Raw genomic sequence first — 18,944 nt, 5'->3', positions numbered from 1 at the left:
GTTTGACCTGTGTTAACCTGTGACATTTAGCACTTCTCTGTCAACATCATCATACGTACATGGTTTATAGAAACTGAACTCAGCAGGCACACATTTTCCATGATGTAATCTTTTTCAGAAAAGCTTGTGATGAAAGTGAATGCACTTCACTTTAAAACTGACCTATTATTCACACTGGTATAAGTGAAGTAAAACTCTGTGAGCTCCTATTATAATTAGTCGCATTTTTCCTTTTCCACTTGAACTTTCTCTTTTACTCTACTTCTCATTGCCAGAGCAGTTAAGAAAACAGTTACATGACTCTTGATAGTCATGCTTCTAGCAGACTAGCACATACTAGACTAACTAGTAAGGATGCCAAGATTATTATTATTATTATTACTACTATTAAGACAAAACAACAGCAGATACACACAAGTGAACATCATAAAATTCTCAGTTATTAATCCCACAGCTGCAATGACAAAACAAATGGGCATCAGCTTGGATAGACTTTTTTTTTATTATTATTTCTTCTGACAGGATTTTACAGACACAAGAAATGTTAAGGGACCATAAATCATGACCATACACACCTTGACAGGATGATTTCTTATTATTAACTCAAGCTGCCAATGTGTCACATCAAACGTCAACAACAGTGTTTTTGGTTTGCATTCATCAGCACCTTCTTTACAATGGCTTCTTTGTGATCACAATTATGAGATGTCATATGATAACTTTACATTTCCAGTAAATGAGTAATACTTCTAACAAATGTTCAAGTGTCTATTAACTTTGTATGCGACTGCGCTGGTGTAAGAGCTTCAGTCTTCAGCCTGTAAAAATAGGACTAAAAAAATGAAAAACTGATTGATTATTTTCCATTTACAGTTCCAGCGCTTGTTGATACTGTATCCAGAATAACACAGTATATGTCACAACTGCAGTGTATGAGCAACAGCGTGAATAAACAGTGAATATCAAAAGCAGATGTATATTATGGGAAAATATTAATCCAGCTTCAATTTAGAAAAAGTCAAACAATGTGTAGATCCTTTGTGGTAAATGTACATTCATCGAGCTGACTTTCCTATCGAGCGGCTCTCCAGATGAGGATTGACTGATCTGTTCCATAATGTCTGAGCAACAGAATACACTCCACTGTCCCGCTGAGTTTATGTCACAGCTTCTCCAAGTCCAAACTGCTGGCGCTGGATTCTTAGCGCGAGATTGTCAGCGATGGAGCTTCACGCTGTTTCGCAGCCATGCCAGGAGCAAACATCTGCTGTAGGGGATGCTGGTCCATAGTCCAAACCAGGATTTAGTATGATCCTAGAAACATAATACAGAAACTAATGATTGACTGAGGCCAAAAACCACTTGAAGCTTGAACATTGACACATGTTTGCATGCTAAAGAAAATTATAGGTATTTAAAAATTTCTGGCAATAAAACATTAAAAGTAACTGCTGTGATCACTTTCATACAACACCCAAAATTGATCAACATTAACGTCTGCTCTCCTAATTCCTTTAACAGATAGGATTTGGCTGCTTTCACAGACTTTCCACATGTAAAAACTTGAGGATTCAAACTGGCATAAAGAAGTTGCAGATGAACCACCCAGAGCCTCATCCACAGCTGAAATTATCACATTATGTGTGGTGGCAAAAGCCAGCCTGTGTATTTTACTTCCAGCAGTGTGGATATGGATCACAAGGTCTTACAGTGCAGCTGGAGTGAGCTACTTTTCAGTCCAACACCAGAATTAAGATGTCACCCTTGTATCACTTCAGGCCAACAAAATCCTGATTAGAGAGATGTGTCTCATTTTCAATGATTAAAGAAACAAAATATCCCTTTTATCTAGAACTTTTATCTAGAATTAAAGTGTGTTAAGGAAGATGATGAGAAAATTGTTTCATATCGGGAACAACAGCTGCATAGTTGTGTTGATCAGAGTACAACATCTGCTTCTTTCACAACGTCAGAAGGTGAGGTAATGCAGGTAGGTGGCCTCTGAACAACCTGTACTCTGTGTTACCTGTGCTTGCGCATTCAACCTCCCACAAAATGACATTTCGCCCCTGAACACCATCCAATCAGCCTTGCGGTTGTCATGGCAGCAGAGAGACAGGACTGGCCTGTCCCGCCTGTTTTTTGCCCATGTGTCAGAGGATAAGTAGTCATCCATCAGTGTTTCTCATCTTCTTTCTGCCTGTCTTAACCTCTGAGCTGGGTTTACCTGCAGGGAGTCACGTTCCACCAGCATACAGGATGTGGCCTCACTCTTGTACTCGTTCTTAATCTACTTCTTGCTTTCTCTTGCCTCTGGGCTTCACACATCATCATCTCTTTCCAGCTTCCTAAGATACAAATACTCTGCTTTTTGTTAACACTCTATTATCGACCCTCATATTTTGGTTGTATGCCTTTTCAGCTTCGCCACTCAACAATCATCCTTTTGCTTGACTTTGTCTATCTCTCCATATACCCTCCATTCTGTTTTTTTCACTTCCCACGTTTCTCTCCTATGCCCGTAGAGCAGCATCAGCACACAGAACCAGGTCCCAACCTGCCTCTGAGTCTACGCCTGCCTGTGTACGCCTGTCTGTGCCTCGGGCAGCGACTGAGGCCGGCCCCTATCTTCCTCCCTCATCAGCACATCTACTGTACCTGTCTGCTGGCACCATGCCATCCACACACACAGTTCCCCTTCATTTACCCAGAATGCCTGGCAGAAGGGGGAAAAAAAAGAAAAAAGAAAGAAGGTAAAGCAAGCCTAAAATCTATAGAAAAAGACTACTCATGTTAGGGTCAAGCATGTTTGACCTCTATTGAGAACACCCACAGCAACCCTGGGAGGTGCACGTATACAGTACCACTCATTCAGCCTGCTGGCTGCCCCGCACAAGCCCATCAACAGGTTTCTTTGAAGGCCACCGACTCTGTGGTGGGTCATCAAAGCACATCTTCATTCAGTTCCACTGAAAGGATCTGAGGCTCCTGAGAGACGCCGTGTTTGAAGTGATATCTCTGTGCCACTGCATTCTTTACCCTGCTGTCATGACTTGAGTTACACAATAAAAAAAAAAGCAAGAACATGGGCATGAAGCCAGTGCCACCACCCTGATCATGTCTCACCTACACACATCACACATGTGAATTACCACTGCTACCTCTGTTTCATCAGTGGGTGTACCATACTTTTGTTGTTTATAGCAACTGTCAGTTCATAATAAGACTACGCTGTGTGTGATCACATATTCCCCTGAATGAGGATCAAACAACAACAACAACAAAAAAAAAAAAACAGTCATCCCTACCTGTTGAATCTCTTGAGATCATGTTTCCATTAGTCAGCTCTTCTCTGTGCTCACCTGAGATCATCTGAAAAAGATAAAAGATGGGGAAATGAAATGATTCAGAGAGGAGCTCATTCAAGAGTAGACATAAAAGTCGACAAAAAACACTGAGGATTCAGATGTCATTTAGTCCAGCTCTGCCCAAACTTGCATTAACACAAATATTTATTTTCTCACAGTACAATGAGAGAGCAATCAGTTTCTTCCTCGGTTTTCATCGGTATGATGAGGTTACAGTACAGCGGCAGTGGTTTCCAACTTTTGAGTAAAGTCGGATCTCAAAATAAATTAGAAAAATTGTGAGATGATCAACACAATAGGAAAACAGAAAAAACACCACTTCATGCCTCTAAACATTAATCAAAGTGGGGGGAAAAAAGGCTGGGAACTACTTTGCCAGCTGTAAATGTATTTAGACAGACTTAAATGTTCTAATGTTTTTAGAATTGTTTAATCATGAATCTTACAGAGTTGCACCTGGAAAGTCCTACTCAACTTGACTATCAAAAGGTTTCATTATTTTTAAGGCTCTTGGTCAACCTGGATTTATAATGACCACATGACTCAGGCCTGATCCAGTATCTTCACAGAACATTTAAAGAAACCAAACCTGTAGTAGCGGCATAGATCACTCTGTTTTATGTAAATCTAAGGTTTCAGTGGAGCTCTGCAGTAGCTGGCAGGTCAGGAGAACGGTGGCAGTCAAAGTAGCTTTTCCATTGTAACATTTACAATTATGTGGTGCGCTGGTTTTCTTTTATAAGGTTAACAGGTTCAGGTAGATATTGGAGAAAGAAGAAACTTTTTTTGATCATAGCTTTTTTTGATACTGAAGCCTGAAGCTGCATGTGCTTTCTGGACCAATGACAGCTTCAGTCCCCTCTTCATCCATTCATGGACAAAGGTGCTCTCTGCTTCTGAGTTTCACTGTCCCAGACCTGTTGCCTTGGCAACAAATGCACTGTTTCCGAGTGACACAAAGCCTGAACCTAAGAACCTCCTTTCAGGTTGAAGGCTCCAAGAGTTGAGGGGAAAACAGCAATAACAGGACGGCGGGGAGAGAAACTGAATACCGGCAAATTGCTTCCCAGAGTTTCTGGAGGACATGGTAAAATGATTCTTTCTTTCCTCTCCCTTTTAAAATACCTTTCCCTGGCACCAGGCACCATAGGTAGTTGTGTGCTGGTCCCATTTCTTTTATATCCCTTCTTATATTTCTGGTTTTTCTAGCTATCGTACTGAGCTAAGTGAGTTATCATTTACACCAGCGGTCTGGAGCAGCATGTGTCTAGGCTAAGCCTTCAGATGAGGTAATGTTTAGAAGGTTGGCGAGCCAGGAGAAGGGTTGGTCAGGTCTTGATTAGCTCAGGGGTAGGGGCTCTGTCTAATATTGGACACCCCTTTGTGTGGTGAGATTACTACCTTATGAAAAACTGCCCCTGCTGACACGCCTGATGGGATCAGAGCTTCCTGCCCGCTGCATCGTCCTGCTTATGAGCTCTCCACGCACAAGAGAGAAAACACACAACCAAACACAGAGCGCACACACATGTGAACCTCTCGGGAAAGACAGCCATGAACAACTCGCAAGTTTTTTGCATGCTTAAAAAATGTACACGGACACACCAACAACACCCATGGCTGCAAACGTCACCTCCGAGGGCCCCCTCTCTTCCACTCCACGTGTGTGTGATGACCAGAACTGATGACCCCAGATGGAAAACAACCTGCATTTATTAACGAGGCCAGATGACACACAAACACACGCTCATGCATGCTCACTTGCTTTTACTGTGGTCGTCTCCTCCGGCCACTCTCCAATGAAAATCACATGATGGACCACATCCAGCTCTGAAAAAACAGCCGAGAATCTCCACCCCGAAAAGACATCAACAAACAAAGTTAAAAAAACAGAGAGGATTCAGAGGCAAAGCTTTCAGGGGATTTGATCCCAGCAGTCCTCTAAAGAGGGCTGAGGCTATAGGATGATTTCAATTATTTGATATAATTTCTGATGGTCCATTAGTTCAAAATAAAGCTCTGATTATAAGAGATGTGTAAACAGAAAGTTACAAACAAAACCCGCATCAGAGTCTGAAGCGGACCTGTACTTTTTTCCAGATGTGTAATCGACTGTTAATTAGCAGTGGCCTTACTTTCATGTAACCTTTCCCAAATGAATCTGATTTAAAACCAAGACAACGGAATAAATGCAGCATTCTGGTTTGTTCAACCGCATAGCAAACTTCAACACCTCTCCATTTCTACTGTTTAGGAGCCTAGACTAACAAATGCTCATATTTCTGCAGTGCACTTTGTTAAAACAAATAAATACTTGGTGTGTACACACACACACACAAGCATGCAAGCATGCAAGCATGCATCCACACACACATACACACACACACCCAAACCAGTCAGGGACACTGGCACAACCTTGCGCCAGTGGTCCTTTAAACCAGTCATGTGAAACGACCCATTCCTTTCTGCAAATCAGATTACGTCCCCAAGCTGAGTCCTGCAAGTCCACACGCACACACACACACACACACACACACACACACACACACACACACACACACACACACAAAGCTCAGGGCTCAGGTCCACGCAACACACATAAATACACACATAAACACACTCGCACACACACACGTACAGCTTAATCAGATTTTACCCCTTCTTGTCTTTGTGAATGTACGCAAACTGCAAGTATCAGTCAGGCTCGGAAATACTGGCTCAAAATCTACATACATAAAGACGCAGTAAACATGCAGCGTGTATGGGCTGTACAGTGTATACTGAGAGTGTAGCTAAGGTCACATATTCTCTTGAATAAGAAAACAAAACAATTTCTTTGTCAAGGAAAATCATAGAGGGCTGTGATAAGCCTCCTTTCAGCAATGCTCGACTGCTGTTTGGCAGATCTGCTATGGAATGAGCACATGTGGAAACATGTTTATAGTGTGTTTGGCAGGAATGCAAATTCACAAATGATTCCTATTCAGGTAACCATGCACTGATGTGTTAAAAGTAGAAGAATCACACTAGTTTCTTTCTTAAACTGTGTCACATTTGCCTGAGTCATCGAGTGATTGAGTTAGGAAATAAGTACGAAGTTGAATAAGCACGGTAAGAGTTCTAAAACATCCAAACAGCGCCATGTTTGCTTCTACAGTGCAAACTATTTTGACATCTGCCCATTTTAGCTTCAGTGATCAGATTTGCAGTTGTCCGTGTTGTTCTGTGTCTTTCGATTAAAGTCACAATGTAAAAGAAGCTGGTTGGCTGGCTGCTGGTGGACTGGTTGACTTAATTAAACCCAGACAGTTGGAGGAAGTACAAGTCTCTGTCCCTACAGGATCTACATTAAGTCTCCACTCTGCTAATCAGAAAGCCCTTCAACTGCATCAGCATGTCCCTCTGGCCCAACTGACAACTAAATCTCATTTGTCTTTACAGCTTTTTAAGGAAACTTGAATTATTTCTTTATCAAGTCTGGAAAATCAATCAGCGCTGGCTCAGCATTCATCATAACAAACAAAATTCTAAATAGATCAGCTGCGTAGCTCATTGTCTGTGCTACTTTTGCCCTTGATGCTATGGAGGTCAGAGGGTGGGAAGTTGTGGGTGGCAGGAAGCTGAGACAGTTGCGCCCACAATGGGGTGTCAGGACTCTGTCAGTCAACCCAACTCAAGTTCAACTCAAGCGGGTCATTCTCTCTTCACAGTGACATCTGAGAAGACCAGCGATGGAGACCAGCAGCGAGGGGAATGAAGGAGCAGAGGGGCCGCGCCCAGGGTTAGATTGCACTGGATGCTCAGATAAGACGACAGGAAAGGGCAGAACGGGGCAGGGCAACAGGGGAAACTGGCTGGGGCTACTGTTACCCCAGGAAGAGCTCACTCATCCCTCAGATCACCTGCCACACCTGTGGAAGCCAGGATTCAGTGCAACCAGCCAGGAGTTGGGAATTAGTCGCCAAAGCCTCGGACTGAACTAAACCAACGAAGGATACAAATTATTGTACTTGTGGATTTACATGTTTTGGCCAAAGAAATATAGAACACTCTACTTGACATGAGTGACCTCCCAAAGCTTTAGGAAATTACAGGAGCTCATTTATTTTCCATTAATCTTGTCAACTTTTTTGTCAAAGTTACATTGTTATATTGTCCTTTTGGTGCCTTCAAGGACACTACCCGAACAAAAACTTTTGAGCAATAGAGGTGCATTACCCTTTTCTGTCCATACTTAGTACTTTGTGTGGGTTAGATTTTGTGGCAGAATACTGAATGAATGCAACACTGGCAGCTGCAGCACAAAGTCTTGTGTCTATATAAATCTGCAGTGACATGTAACAACAGCAAAAACAAGGCGAGCAGGTTTCAAGTCTCTGCAGGATTATGTTTATACCTCACTGCAATTAATGAAAATTAGTAGCATTTGCTGGTTACAGCATCTAAAATAGCAGGATTTGCAGTTGTTTGTTAGTGTAAACTAAACAGCTTACTTGCTGACAAAAGGAGCAATGTGGGCTCTGGTAATGATGGTATTTGTTTAATTTGTTTAATTGATAAAAACAACTCTCTGAAATGCTGTAAGGTAACTCGAGAGCCATGTGGTCAGTTATACAGCACACATTTCTGATGACACACAAACACACACACACACACACACACACACACACACACACACACACACCGGTAAAATAAACCACAATGTAGCATCTTCATCTGGAGTCCATTTCCTGTCCTCCGCGTTGGCATGTGGCAGCTTGTTCCTGTTTTACACCACTGCATCTCTGTGTTGTTGTTTCCTTGCCTGACCAGAAACAACTGTCTTACCACTGAACACATGAACTTTTGGGACAAGGACCATGACCTGATTTATGTTCTGGGTGTTGAAAATCTAAAGCAATGAGATGTACTCCCCACATCTGGAAAAATCCTACATGGAGGATTATATTGGTTTAGGATATAGTTTTGACAAGCACAGTTCCCAGTTTTGCTTAATTCTCTCACCAAGAAGAAGAGAGGTGCAATCATCGATGTCGTACAGTGACCCAAACCTCAATCTGGAATGTCAATTTAAGAGCATAATAAAGTTACATCAAGCAGCTCTTTAATAAGACAAATTAGACAGCTCAACCCTCCTGGCTTGGAGAGCATACTGTGGAAAAAATAATAATTTGTGTGTCAAAATTTACAGGGTGAGAAGTGAGGAGACAGTTCCATTCAGCAGCAACAGGTGATGAATTATCTTGTCCGAAACAAAAATGTTACTAAATGATCTTCCATCACCCTTTTAACCCAGTAATAGTAGTGACCAGGAGTGGTCAAAGGAGCTGTGAAATTTTAGTTTTAGAGTGAAGGTAAACAGCCTCTCCCATGGTGGGCCTGTACCCTACACAGAGTAAGCACATGTTTTCCATTGTGGTTAAAAGGGAAGGGGATTAAAGTGTAGTGCAGCCGGAGCCACAGCCATACACCCCATAGTGGGATCACAGTCCTCTCAGGTCTTTCAGTACTGCTGATGCAGCCCCGTTGGAAGTGGCTGGTGTGTAGAGAGAAGCTGTGGCCAGATCTATCAGATGGACTAGTCAGGGTCCTCTAGAGCCCAAATATGAGGCCTTTCTTTGGGGTTGAGAAGGCAGGCATGTTACTATGTTGACAGAACTGTCTGACAGAGGCTGGCAGACACTCGCACAAACACAGGCTAGGTAAGGATTATGAAAAGGTGTTGAAACCAAGCGGATTTTGCTTTTCACAGGCCCAAAACTGTCTTTGTATGAAAAAAAAAAAAGATCACCTTCAAAACTCACATTAAAGACATAAACAGACGTTCAGCAAAAAGAGGAGAAGGCGGAGTTAGACTCAAAACAAAAGTTAGAAAATGTGGTCAACAGTCATTGCTTTTGGGTGCCAAATATGAGGTTTTCGCCTCAGGGCCTCAGGGTCATATAGGCCACATTCAGGTACCACAAGGGACAGTTAAAGCAGGAGACTGTGACTGTGCAGCCAATTAAAGGACACTTTAAAAAGGCAAATACTACAAGGGACATTGAGGAAGATATGCATAGTGGAGCATATCTGCACTTACCAAAACTGCCAATTAACTAACACCCCATGAAGCTAAGCTGCGACTGCTTCAGCTGGACAGCTTCCATGTGCAGTGAGTAAAACCTCTTTCTATGCAGGGTAAGAAAGGATGTGGTGGGAAGGTCAGACACTGTTTGTGGGTTTACTGAGTTTGATTCAAGTTGATTTTCAAGTCATAAAAATGTATGCTTTGAGACCTGAAAACTATAATATTTAAGTCTCAGCCTTTGACCTGATAAAAATCAAACAATAAAAAAAAATACACATGGCAGGTTTCTTTGAATATTTAGTGATTAGGCCCAAAAAGACTTCTCAGCTTGGAAATGAAAATGTTCAAATGCTGTGGCATTTAATTACAAATGGCTTCGAGATATATGTGCAAAATGACTTGGAACTTGAGCTGTCTTTTCCCCAGATCATGTACACTTTGCTTATTAAAGTGAAAAGGGATTCTCAAGTATTCAAAATGAAAACATTTAAAAAATGATGAAGCATCATCCTTAACCTTTTGCCCTCAAATCCCACACACATAAATAAAGATAATTACACGTCTATGTAACGTATACATCAGTCTCTCAACGTTTGTTGTATCTGTATGTGTTTGTGGGCAGACTTGGGGGAGCAGAGATTTTCTGCATGGCCTAAGTGTTTGTGCATATTTGCAGGACTTTCTCACCCACAAAAACATGGTGGCTGAAGGAGTATGGCACGTTAATAAGCATGTGCGTGTGTCGTGTTTTGAAACTGGAAACAGATTTATGTAGTGTTCGGGATCAGCTCTTTAAAGGTCACACTGAACAAGTTCGCTCTGCTCAGTAAACCCCGTTCTCTCCGTGATCCAGGTGATTCTCAGCCAATTTCAAAACACATGGGACAGACACGTAAGCACCACTCTCTCCTCTTTCATGACAACAGTAATTTCCGATTCCTATGACGCCACATTGACATTTGACATCTTTGATTAATAGGTTCCTATAAGGCTCTTTGGGTGTTTCCATTTTAGAAGAAAAAATGACAAAAAACGTTCTGTAACCCTGAATTGTTCGATCCAAACACGCCTCCAGCTGTAAGCACAGCCACAGATCATGATGTCCCAGCATGGGATAAAATATTGGCCACAGTGACAGTTTCCCTCTTCCATGTTAGAGGAAATATCTGTGTTTCAGCAACCCATGCGTAATAGCACACACCTAAACACACATTAATGTGTGGACACAGCAGCCTAGAAGCACGCCACTGCATGCAAATGTGTATGCTTATTGCCTATGCACACGTAGGCACACACGAAACTCAAATGTCAGGGACTGCAATGGTGGAAAAAGGTGGGATGAGGAACACATCAAGGCTAATCCATACTGGGATTAGGAGTCGGGAAATATCGCCAGTAATAAACAAATGACTAACATTCCCAGTCTGTGTGGTTTACAAGCCCCAGGGCTTCAGCTAGAACCCAGCAGGGTCTGGATCCAATCCCTGCTGTTTATCAGTGTAAGTCAAAGCGGCCACTTGTGAAACCTACATGATAAACACTTTAGGGACAAAACCCAGATCGGCAAGTAGAGGAGTCCAACCAATCACTACTCTCGCTTTGATTTACAGTCCAAAATCCTTAGCTTGATATTCAGAGTGAAATTGCCATTTTGTTACCACTACATTATTCACTGTGACACTGACTTCTTGTTAGCCATATTCTGTGGGGTGGCAATTGGATTTGACCGATCACTTAGTGATTGACACATCCAGCTACTCCTACATAACTTTCAAATAAGTTATCCAGCATTCAGGCAGTACATGTCAAGCCAGTTTAAAGATATTATGTCAGTAATAAAGAGATCAGAGATGTTGTTTATTTAGAATGAACTTTTTTGGGATCTGCCAGAAAACATTTGTATAGTAAATGTGCTGGTTAAATAATTTGTATAAAATATAATGAGCTATCTTGATTTAGGAAATTACCCCTCAGAGCACATTCTTTAAAAGTAAATGTTGACTTTGTATTTATTATATGATTGTATGCAGTGTAATTTATCCCGGGCAGTGATTTAGAAGAGTGATTAAACATCAGGGCAGCCAACTAAATACATTTTTGGATGTCTGACAATTGGAGTCTGAGAATTTGTCATCAACAAGCTTCACTTGGCCCCATTTTTATTTTTAGATGAGCATTTGCTGTTTCATATCAATTTAAACTAAATACATTTGAGTTCAGGACTCACAGTCAATGACTGAGAAACTGTAATGGAAATTTTTCACAGTTCTCTGATATAAGAATATATAAAATTGACAAATTAATAATCAAATCAAAGCTGTAGCCCCTAGATTTATCTGTTGATTTTTAACTAACGTTTCAGTTCAGATGTCTGGAACTGTGCTAGATAGAGCATAAGGTACTTTATGACAAAATGTCAAAAAGGGGGTCAACATGAGAGAAACTACAGAGCAGCGCACCTTCTGCTGCATTGACAAAATATCGATCGCTTATGTAGGCGTCACTATGGAGAGTGAATGTTGGACTGATAAACTAATGGGTAATAAATACCTTTAAGTAGGATCAGGGTTGGTTAATTAGCAGTGTGAGATGAAACCAAGATCAAAGGTAAAGCTGTGAAAGCAGGTTGTAATTTGGTCGCTGCAGCTTTCTTCTAGCCGGAAATAGTGCAAAGAGGAGAAAGGGCGTTCACTGTAAATGCGGACAAAGGGTATCTTATCGTAATGATGCTCTACTAAGCCTTAACCTGGGTGGATGTTCGGAAGCCTTGATGTTCATACGTGTTCATTAGAGGCTGTGCTGAGAAGTATAGTTTTTCCTTTGCTCTAATCCACCTATTTTGTTTTGGTCTGCTGTTCAGATTCAAGGTGGAAAAGTGCAGAGACAGCAACGTGTTCAACTGTCTGGCCCACAACGCTTTACCTGCTGAGCACAGAGACTCACCAAGCCTGAAGGACGCTGTTGCTTTAACCTGGTCCCCAAGCATGTCCCTTGCCTGCACAAAAGCCATCTGGGGTGCGGCTGAGAGCTTTAGCAGCAAAATAACTCTTTCAATCTGCGCTCTGCATGGTTCTGACTGCAGGGCGTTGAGGTCGCCAATACCAAGGCTCTTACTGGACCTCCTCCTCCTCCTCCTTCTCCTCCACCCTTCTAATCCTGGCCTACATGACTGACTCCAACTGAAAGCACCACACGCCAGAGGTGGGAGCCAAAAGCACTGCGAGATTCAAAAAAGACCACCTGCTCATCAAACTAAATTGCACTCACTGAAGGCAATGGGGAACGGAGAGAATGAAACGGAGGGGGAGCAAGAGGAGAAAAAAAAAAGTAAGAATAAAAAGAAAGACAAGTCACTGCTCTCCCTCTGTGATCTTGGCAGACAAAAGAACAAATTACATTTCTGCGTCATGGCACCCGAGGGTCAAAATCGGCATAGGGTCCCTCTCAACGCTGTTTGTGTGTGAGCATGTTGATATAGGTTCCATCAGTTCCCACAAGAGAGCCAGAGAGGTGCACAGGCCTACCTTTCAGCCTTTCATCTTGGCTTCTTTTGTATTCCGCTACACTTCTGTCTGTTGTCTCTCCCCTCTATTGGGCAGAATTGACTGTTATTATTCCAAACAGCATTATCTTTATTAATGCCACAGGTCTCAGGACTGTGCACTCCCTGGGAGCCGGGTCTGGAAAGAGCTGCAACCAATCTCCCTAGATAAAAGCTCAGTGGAGAGCTGTATGCAAGCCAGACAGCTCGGACAGGCCTTCATCCTCCCTCCTCATTCTCAGAGAGAGGTATAGGCCCTACAAAGACTACGATATGGCTTTAATCTTAGCACTTTCAGTCAGACAGAAACATTTTAACTGAGAGCTGCTCTCTAGAAGGCTATCAGAAGTCATTTTAAGGTTGCCACTAGTCAGAACAAACAAATTGTATTATTAGTAAATATGTTTTTATTTGAAAATTGCAAAAAGGAAAAATATCCATAATGAAAAAGTTTTAAAAACCTGGACAAGTTTTGTAGTCACAAACTGTTTCGGGTTATAAGCCATGAAACTTTATCTTCTAGTGCTACAATTTATGAGCATGCCCTCCAGCTCTGCTGTGGCTTATATTGCCAGTGGCTCGTATGCACTTGGAGCCGAGGCCGTAGTCAGCCATGCATGACGAGTTATTTTAAAGGTGGTGTGGAGAGCTGACGTGTGGCCAGGCCAGGGCAGGGCAGCGGCTGGGGTCTCGGCTTAGTGCCTCAAGCCCCTCGCTCCAGTGGTCACACAGCATCAGCTCCCGGCCCGAGCCCGGACACTGATTTATGGGACAGGGGGATTACCATCAAACCAGCCGTGAGGACCACCCAGATGGTGGCACAGAACGACAGCCACACAAACACAGACACGTAAATTTATTATAGATATAAGATATAATATAGTATAATCATCCACAAAAGTATTTACATGTAACTTTTTCAGAGAAATCCAAACAAATAATCATGCAACGCTAAGTAAAATCTTGCTATTTAAGATGTTAAATATGAAATATTAAAACTTCCTGGAAATGACCGAACATGAAAAGCTTGCACATGGCATTTGTAATGACTCTGTTAATCACTCAAGTGCTGTAGGAGGGATTAATTTGCTTCCTCATTACCACAAAGCGAGGGAGCCAGCTTTACTCATCAGGGTTCATATGTGTCTACAGGATGTCCCTGGTTAGAAGTAATTCCACACAGTCACGTCATACTATTGCCTTCGATCTATCTTCTTTTCTTTTTTTTTTTCTTACTTCAGTTCGCATAATGCACAATTGAAGAGTGACGACTTGTGTAATTTTCTATCTCAGCTGAGCCAGGTTCAAAACAAGAGCCCTCCATGTAGTTACAAATGGGGAGCAGAAGCCAGGCTCAAACTCTGGCTTTCATCAAAACTTTTGTAAATTCTCTGAAAATCGGTGACATTGATCATGCTGTTTAATAACTTTCCACTTTTCTCTACGCAGGTCTGGACTCCTCTCATTTTCACTCCCAATGCATTTACCGTCCTTAATACTTTTCCACCAAGTCACATTTTCGTCCAAGAACATGTGCAAATACACTGAGCAAAAGAGGAGAAAAAAAAAAAAAAAAAAGGAAGAAAAGCACATATTTCTCACTTGCCAGGGCACAGCACAACTCAACCTCAAGGCACCAGTTGGATGAGTTGAACAATAAGAGTCAATGACAAATCGGACGTGGTGCATTCCTTGAGCAAACACTCACCTCATAAAGGAGAGACAGGTAGGCAAACACTCACCTGCCCTAAGCTAATAATGCGTGCGGAGGCAAACACACAAACACACACACACACACACACACACACGAACTCACTCGAGCCGGTCGATATGTTGAGACAATGATGGGAATTTGACTGCGTAAAACTGTGTTAGTAAAAAGATAGTATCAGATAGAAACTTAACGATAAAAAGGAATGCCTCTTTGTGCTGTATTACTGTGCTATCTGAAGCATGGTAATAGTCTGGTACAAGACAGGCCGGCTCTGTTTAGACTTTCTCTTGCAAAAATAAACAGAAAATGAATTATTTTAACCAAGGCCATCACAATGGCTGCAGGAGGAGGATTTAAGTGGCTTAAACGAAATGTATTTTCTAATACGCTGCACATCTGTACATAGCCGCGTTTATGTGCGCGCGTGCGTGTTTGATTGTGCGTGAGGATGTTTAAAAATGTCCGCATGCTTGTGTGTCACGAAATCATTGATGACTGCGCTCACTTTCCTACTAAACAAATCACACACATTTTCCCTCAAGGCCTTCTTTCCCCAGCAGAGCAGAGCAAACCTCCAGTGACAGCACGGCTTGCTCAGTGGGATGCACCCTCAACACTTCCGGACCATGTGACTCCCACCAGCTGCCTTTTGATTGGATGCTTAGAGGCGGGGAGGATGAAGAGGGGGGGGGGGGGGGGGGGGGGGGGGGGGGGGGGGGGGGGGGGGGGGGGGGGGGGGGACTGGCTGGCAGCGGACACATGAGAGAAAACAAATTCCTGCCCCATTGCCATGGAGATGAGTCAACAGCAGGTCGGGGGGGTAGCAGAGAGGGCCGGGGGGTTATGGGGCACAGGCTGACCTGCTGTAGTTAACAATTCATCCCCGTATCCGGCTCCCAAATGATTGGGCAAACACGGAGTGCTGCGGAGTCAAAAGGGCCCCAAGGGGCTGAGAGAGGGGCATCACCCTGGGGTGACACGCTGACAGGCACACACTGGTTGGTAGAGGGTGGACCAGCTGAAAGAAGGAGTAAGGGATAGGGGGCACCAGTGGGGAGGGAGGAGGGCTGATGGGATGTGGGAGTGAGGCTAAGTACATTGAGTACTGCAGGCTACAGCGCAGTCACGAAACAGTACTGATGCCTGTGGCTTCGTAAAGCAGTGTAATTAAATGATTTGTGTTAAAATGCTATTTTGAGGATGAGGACAATCTCTTAAGTAAACCACAACAAATATCACGCAGTGAATTCTGTCTAAATTTTTCATGTTAAGCTAAATAATGAACATTTGGCTGCCAGTTGTGCCAACAGTCGAGGCAGGAGTTGCGTCAGTTTTATAAGCCTAAACCACAGTAACGCTATAAGTCTCTGGGATACATCTGCTTTGTTACAGATAGTGAGAACCTTCACATCTGGGCGAGCCACAGGAGCTGCAAAGTAAAACACTACTGGACAAAAAAAAAAGGGCATAACATCACCTTATGACAACTAAACTTTCCCAACAGAGACACATGGTTAGGCATACAGGCATAGCAGAGGTTTACAGGAGAGAACTTTAACACAGAGACTCTGCAGCGCTTTTAGAAACATATACACTCACCAGAAGATCCCGGGGCAGCAATTAAAGGTTGACATCTCATTCCAAGAATTTGGATTCCTTCCACTGTGAAAAAGAAAATCAAAAAGAGGACAAACGTCACTTCACACTCCAACTGTATAGTATTACATTGCTATATCTGCTTAACTCTTCACTCCCCATTTGTTCAGCTGGGTTCATTTAGGTAAAAACAGTGTTAGAGCATGTAATATGAGGTACGAATGGAAAACGGTTCAGAGCCTCAACCCACAGGACCAGGTTCCAAAACACTGACCGCTTTACAGTGGAGCAAAGCGCCGCTTGACAATAATGGGTCACAGACAGAAATAACAGCCGAGCACCGGGTGGATCTCATCAATGTCACATCATACAGAAGAAGAACCACAATGCTTCAGTGCTGTACTTATATTAAGGCAAGACTTTATGTAGCGTAAGCTTTTGTCTCAGTCATATGTGAGTTTATGCAATGTCATGGCTTGGTCTGCTCCCCACGGTAAACCAAAGCTCATTATCCAATTGGCCATTTTACTTTGAAGGGCTGAAATGCCACCATTACAACAGAACTTTTACTGGGCAGCGGTGCAAGGAGGGTGTGTTAGCAGAGTGGACCTGTTACTGGTTCTCCACTGCTACTCACGTCAGAGCACAGTGTTTTCATAAACACTGCTGAAGCATGTCCTTCCTTTAGAGGGAATTAGGACCCTCTCTATAATAATCCACCCAACAAATCTTATAAATGAAAAACAGGACTCCATCATTTATAGTGTGTCTGTTCAGAAAAAAAGAGAGAAAGGAACAAAAACAAAAAGGGGAAAAAAAATAAGATGATGATAAAAATAGCAGATGTTAAGAGTCACTTCTCGAAAGGTGTGTCATTCAGGGAGTTTGGGACAAAGTTCTGGCAGCGGCTGAACTCTAAATTTAGTATATTTACAAAAAAAAAAAGTGAGTTCAGTTGCTGGCACTGGAACTTTCTCCTCCCCATTCATGACCTCAGTGGTGCAGCCGGCGTCACTCAATGACGAAACACAAACCATATAAAACAACAAAAAAAGACCTCTGCAAATACTCTGAGTACATAAGGAAACAACCGCAATTTAATGTTCCCTGTAAATGATCCTATTATGGCAATCTGAGTCCAAATCAACAGAAAAATATGGCTCTGCACTTTCTAAATTTAGAACACAGTTTGAGCACGAATTACCTTTAACAACTTTAAACAGAACACAGTCTGTAGTTTGATTTTATAATATAATATCATACACACACACACACTCACACATATACAAATAAAAGAATTAAAGACTTTTACTTAAGTTTCTATGACTCTATGTACATAAAGTGAATAAAAGATGTATGACACATGCAGAAAGCTACTGTGTTTGTTTACTGTATCCCTACATGCCGGAGATGAGCCTGTGTGTGGCAGGCTGAGGAGGATGCCCCTGGGCCAGGCTGAGGAGTAAGTGAAGCAGAAGTCCCATCTAAGCTCTAAAGCATGCTAGAAGAAGGCCTGTAACTAAAACACAAGCATAAACACAGGCGATGCTAAGGATTACAGACCTGCAATACCGCCGCAGGAAAACCACAGACAGCACAGGTGTAACCATCGCCACGGACACATTCTTCCCTATCTCTATTCTGCCAGTGGACGTCTGATTGACAGCTCATCATCTGCCTGTGTTGGCGTGTGTGAAACTTGTGTAAACATCTGCAGGCTTTTGTATGTCTACACCATGTGTGCGTGTGTGTGTGCGGAGTGGGAGCCACAGGTGAGCAGGACACACACACACAGAAGGAATACAATGGCGTAATGTCATGTTAAAGAAGCCTCGCAGCACAATACCACACATGCTTTCAGAGACTCTAAAATCTTTCTTTTCTATCAATTATATCCTATATATTAACTGTCTCATGTTCCCTCGGGAGTTGAATCTGATCCGGCACATTAATTTTGAAAAATATATATATAGGAACAGCAATAAATCAAAGAACATTTTAAATTTTGTTCATCCTGTTGTTTGGATGTTTTCTTTTTAAAACATTGTTTTGTAGAAAACAAAAAAAGAGTGAGATTTAATGAGAGCAGCAGGAACCGAAGGCAGAGGAAAGAACATTTCCTCAGTAAACAGCACCCTCTAGAGCAACACCTTACTTTCAATCCTGCACCTCACTCTCATTGTTGCTTTTCTGAAACGGCAGTAAATTATACTCAAATGGTACATTCATCATTATTACTACATGTAAACAGCCAAAAACTCTCTTTCTTTCTGTAAACGATACAAAATGAGCAGGTTGTCTCGTTCTCAGGTTTATTTCTAAGTCACATATGCACGATTACAGAGGTGAGGTCGAACCACTCATTTTTCCAGCGCGAGTTGATAATGAGGCAGGCCATTATTAGGATGTTTGCTTTAATCGTGTTCAGGGTTATTAGGGGCGGTTTACAGTACACAGGAGAGATTAAGGTAGGCCACGCATGACGGAAAGAGCTGAGGAGGCCAACGATAAGCCAAGCTACCCACAACTGTGAAGCGGGAAGAAATATGAGTGCACAGTAGGACATGAAACCTCTCTCTCTCTCTCTCTCTCTCTCCCTGTCTCATTCGCCCTCTCTCTGTTCGCCTCAAATCATGTTACACAACCACAAAGGAA

The 18,944-nt window shown here is 42.5% G+C and overlaps 1 long non-coding RNA gene across 2 annotated transcripts in view; it reads right to left on the bottom strand.

Annotated features, from left to right (window-relative positions):
- Window positions 1-488: 488 nt before the first annotated feature.
- Window positions 489-18,944, bottom strand: part of LOC104918335 (uncharacterized) — a 48,823-nt gene continuing 30,367 nt past the window's right edge. Inside the window, exons 2-4 of one of the 2 annotated variants that reach the window (XR_002042071.2) lie at window positions 16,293-16,355; window positions 3,309-3,372; window positions 489-3,052 (exon numbers count right to left, since the gene is read on the bottom strand). This is a non-coding gene — a long non-coding RNA (uncharacterized LOC104918335). The remainder of the gene's footprint in view (window positions 3,053-3,308; window positions 3,373-16,292; window positions 16,356-18,944) is intronic. The other variant, XR_797003.3, reaches the window with a different exon arrangement.

The sequence above is a fragment of the Larimichthys crocea genome, chromosome XII (assembly GCF_000972845.2).
Source record: "Larimichthys crocea isolate SSNF chromosome XII, L_crocea_2.0, whole genome shotgun sequence".
NCBI classification, from domain to species: domain Eukaryota; kingdom Metazoa; phylum Chordata; class Actinopteri; family Sciaenidae; genus Larimichthys; species Larimichthys crocea.
This window is presented reverse-complemented; position numbering and strand designations above follow the sequence as displayed.